Here is a 5,303-nt window from a genome sequence, read left to right on the forward strand (position 1 = left end):
ACACCAGCCAATGGTGACTAGGTGGGTGATGGTGCAACCACACCACCCTTGATGGCACCACAATCAATTCACAACGCTACAACAGCATGCTTTCAACCAAATTCTATATATTATTATTTCCTAATCATTGGTTTTGAGAACTTAATTTTATATTCAATATGTAATAGTCGTTATATTTTCTAACATTATATGTCAAGTTCGGTTTCCGTCCCTATGGTATGGCCAAAATTGACACTTCGATTTAAAAATTTAGTTTTTGCTTCAACACATGGTGGTTTGCGTTTTTTTTTCTCTTTCAAACCAAATAACTAACTAATATGTTAACTCAGATGGTATTTTAGTCGATTTATCTTAGGTACAATCTATTAACTCATTCCATCATCTATTCTTTTCGTCATCAATACATTCAACACATTCTTATAAAACCCTAAATTTGCATCATAGTCACCATGTCACACACCATCTATGCATATACGTTTATATTTCTTAATTTACTTTATACATTATTTAAAAAATGTTATTGTGGTGAACTTATGTATATCTTTTTAAGGCATTTGAAAAATGACACGAAATATAAGCTTGTCGTAATTTATACAACACTTGTTAAATAAGCAGACCGTGTATGAATTAACACGTCAAATCCTTAATGTTTGAGTTATATTATATTTAAATTTGTAGAAGTATATATTCCTTTAAGAGAAGAATAAAAAACGATAAATAACTTTAACTTGCGAACTCAATTACTCGTATACTTGTGTAAACTACTTTATAATACGTGACACGTGCGTTATGTTAAAGTTCATTAATTTCAACACAGACCTGTCAACCGTCTAACTCTCAATCCTGTAAACACAAACCGAATAACCCGCTAACCTCTCAATCTCGAAGTTATTGTCACCTCTACTCAAAACATTACTATTCATTGATTTCACATCACAAACCGTCAAGTGTCAAACATCTAACCTCTCATTCTCTCAATCCTGTGAATACAAACCGAACAACCCGCCAACCTCTCAATCTCGACGTTATTGTCACCTCTACTCAAAACATTATTATTTTATTGATTTCACATCTTAACGGCATTCGCAAGTTTTGTTTGGTATTAACTTTAAGAAACAATATAATGCGTCCAAAGATACCCCTTTGGGCTGGAAATGGAAACAGACAAAAAGGTCAACTTATGTTTCTTTAAATTTAAATTCCAAATTTTAATTTATCATCACTTTTAAAATTATAGAAACCAAAAACGTGGTTTACTTTTATAATAGTATGGGTTGGATCACCACTACATTATAGTTGGGAAAAAAAAACCGGTTAATTGAACCGACTCGAAAATTAAACCGAAACCGAGTTTGAAACTGATTATGTAGATACCGGTACGTAATTTTCTCCATCAAAACCAGTTCCAAGCGTTTAACCGAACCGAAACCAGCCAAAACCGGTCAAAACCCGAACATAAACCGATCAAAACCCAAACCGAAGTCAATCGTAACCTAGCTAGTCAAGAAACCAGTTTCATTCCGAAACGAAACCGATCATAAACTGGTTTTGACTTTTGTTGACCAACCCAAACCGGTAAACAGATTAATCGAACTGTCCTGAAAATTGAACCGAACCCGAGTTTAAACCGATTATGTAGAAACCGGCTTTTAATTTTCTCCACCAAAACCGATTCCAAATGGTTAACCGAACAAAAACCGGTCAAAACCGAAACCGATTATAACCTTGTTAAGAAACTAGTTTTAACCAGAAACGAAACCGATCACAAAACAGTTTTGACTTTTATTGACCAAACCAAACCGGTTTGACGGTTTGCGCACCTCTACACTACACTACCAGAGATAGTTTGTAAATAATATATTCAGCTATTTAAAATTAAAAAAAAATTAAAAAATTGCTACACGTAAATTTTTACCAAAAACACAAATCCTAAATACTTCAAAACTGGTCTTGAGTGTCACTCCCTCCCAAATTATGAAAAAAAAAAAAACTTTTACATTGAGTAGAAAAATAAATCAAAATATTAAAAAAATAAAATAAAAAAAAAAAACAAAAAATAATAATAATAATATTTTTGTAGGCTGGAAATAGCTGGAAAACCTACTCATCCAAGAAATGTTTCACGATGTTCATGCTTGGTTCCACAACATGTTTCTCCCATACTTCCGCCACCCTCGTACCACCACCGGAATTTGACGTCATCATCATCGCCGCCCTAAACGCCTCCGTGGCATCTATCCTCTTCAAATCCCACCCGGCGTCCCTCAACCGTAGGATCTTACTCACCTGCTTCTTCGCCAGCTGACACGTGTTATCCTTAATCCTCCTCACCACTTCCTCGTACAACATCTCCCGACCACCACCAACATCAACCTCGGATTCCCCGAACTTTTCAACATACTTCTCAAACTCCGGCACCCCGATCGCCTGACCCAAACCCGACTTGTTGACCCGGGTATTCTCACCCGACCCGAAATACTCCACCAGCTCTTCAAACATACCCGAATCCAACATATCATCAACCCGTTTATGTAAATACTGATTCAAAACGGGTAAACAAACATCCACCCAGATAAAACAACAATCATACCGGAAATCCAAACTCACCGGACTCGGGTCGGGTCCATTAAACACATCCAAATTCGGGTCATACCGTTTAGTCACAAGCGAATAAATCAAACTATTCGACCCGCCAACAATAAACGGCAACCCACGACGGGATTTAATGTCGTTAACATACTCCGACGCGAGTTTTCTGAAATCCGAAGTGGTAAAAACCGGTTTCGTCGGGTCAATCGCCCCGAGAAGGTGGTGTGGGACCCGTAATTGGTCTTCGGGTGTGATTTTGTTGGTGGTGATATTAAGACCCGAGTAAACTTGCATTTTATCGGAGTTTATTATCTCACCGGTTTTGAAGTATTGAGTGATGAGATCGACTGAGAGTCTTGATTTTCCGGCGCCGGTGGGTCCCATTATGATTATTATTTTACGTTTACGGTGGCGGCGGACGGTGGTGGTGGAAATGGGTGGTGGGTCGGGTTTTGTTGAAGGAGGTTCCATATGGGTGGTAATAATATTATTATTGTTGTTAGTAATAATATTATTGTTGTGACACGTGGAAGAAGAAAAATAAGAAGAAGGTTGGAAGAAGGTGAGGAATGATTTGAAATAGTAATTAATATTATTAATATTATTATGATGGTGAATATGATGATGGTGATAATAAGTTGTTGTAAATGGTAGTCTCATTAGGGTTTGATGAAGGTAATGACGAGACCATTAGCAGCTAGCATACAAAAGACATGAATGAGAGAGAGAGAGAAAGAAAGAGAGTTTGTTTGATTAATATTTTGGGGTTTACAAAATGTTAGTGTTGGTTCAAACACTATTTATAAATATTAATATCACCTCTAACCTTGTTTTGTTTTGTTTTGTTTTGTTTTGTTTTGTTTCTCTCTCTAGATATATATAATATATGTGTATATATATATATAATATATATGTATATGTGTATCTTAGAGGACTACTGACTGGGTAAGAGAGATTGTCGTTTTCGTGTTGGATACGTGCAAGGTGATGATGGGAAGGATAAGCAGCTGCTATAAGCGTATATTAAAATTTGGTCATTTTATATATAATTACAATTGTTTTGTGTAAATGTGAAATGTGCATGAAGGTAGCTAGTGTTGTTGTAAGATGTAACTCAATGTTTTGTGAATAATGGTGTGGAATGTATTGTTGTGGAGTTGGTTTGGTCGGAGATGATGAACGGAGAGAAATATGAAGGATTATTATTATTATTATTATTATTATTATTATTATGAATGAATGTTGGAGGTGAGGAGTTAGTGAGTGGGCTTTGTTTTTATAGTGCCTAAAGACAAAAAGCCCAAAACAAACATGGGTAATTAATTAATTATCCAGTGGAATTTAAATATTATTAGTTATTACAAGTCAATATGTTGTTAAAGGTGAAATTGGTCTTATGCTAGATTAATGCTATTATAATTATTTTTCTTTTTAAAAAAAATCCAAAGTTTTTTCCATCTATTTAACCCCTGTCCTAAATGAGACTAAAACCATTTGATTGTAAATCTCACAACTTTGTCATTAAATGAAGCTAGGGGTTGTGCTAGCTTAATGTTATATTGTATGTAGATGTAAAGATACTGAAATTAGGTTTTGTATAATAATGGGTAGCAAAATTAGAATTAGGGAGTAATTTTGTAAGTGGAATATATGTTTTTTTTTTTTAAATTATATCTAGTTATTGTAGTATGTTTCTTAAAGGATTCGAATGGCTTAAGGTACGATTAGAGTTGTACAAAATAACCTGTTTGGGACCAGTTCACTAAGCCCATACCGAACTGGTTTCAGCCTAACTGGTTTTCAAACCGACCCAGCCCGTCGGTTCTAGCACCGGTTTTCCTTTTGGAACTACCAAACCCGTTTTCAACCAGACGGATTAGAAAAAAATTGATTTTAAACAGGTCAAACTGGTTAACTGGTTTCTAAACCTAACCGAATCGGTTCTGACCAGTTTGAACATTCATGTTCTTAAACTGTTAGGACTTCGTTCATGAAATCTAGTTAATTTTTTATACAATTTATCCAATTCCCAAATAAAGACAAACCACCCCGGTGCTTTGACTACATTTTCACTGGATGGTCCGCTTCTTTCAATATCATGAATAACAATATCTGAGCTATTAAATTAATTCGTCATCAAGAATTGAATAGTATAACTTTACAAGCTAAAATGGAGTTTTCAACTTAGTTTAACATATCAAGAACAAATATTTTATCTAGTGGTGCATATGTGATATGTCACATAATGAACTAAGCATTTAGATTAAGTGGAGCATGTTGAATGTTTTACAAGTCCCACTCAACACTTTCGGTAATTCTAAATGGTGACTGAATTTTGTAAGTGATAACCGCGCAATACAAAATATAATTATTTGAGTAACATTCGTTTTTGTATTCAAAATCTCGTTTCAGTTTTTATCATGAGATACAAGGATAAAATGTTAAATTAGTTAATTTATATAGTTTTTAGAAACTCTTTACGAAAATCTCGCCTTTTTGAGAAACTCGACCTCTAGTATGATGTTTGTTAAATTTCGTGTTAACTAGCATATTTGGTCTAAGGTTGGAAACATGTGGAGATCCAAAAGTAGAAGTTAACTTCAATCTAAGCTAGAGTTTGACTCTTGATCTCTAAGTTATTTTAGTTGTATTCCTAGCATGTGAATCAACTTTGGGTTTCTAAGGAAGTCTTGTATCATTTTAAATTGTTTTTT

General features: G+C 34.6%; 1 pseudogene; it reads right to left on the reverse strand.

Moving 5' to 3' along the window:
• Nucleotides 1-1,916: 1,916 nt before the first annotated feature.
• Nucleotides 1,917-3,327, reverse strand: LOC143568963 (adenylate isopentenyltransferase pseudogene; annotated as a pseudogene).
• Nucleotides 3,328-5,303: the final 1,976 nt, after the last annotated feature.

Source organism: Bidens hawaiensis, unplaced genomic scaffold (assembly GCF_021521415.1).
Source record: "Bidens hawaiensis isolate Kalapana, Puna unplaced genomic scaffold, B.hawaiensis_p1.1 tig00024267_1, whole genome shotgun sequence".
Lineage (NCBI taxonomy): Eukaryota > Viridiplantae > Streptophyta > Magnoliopsida > Asterales > Asteraceae > Bidens > Bidens hawaiensis.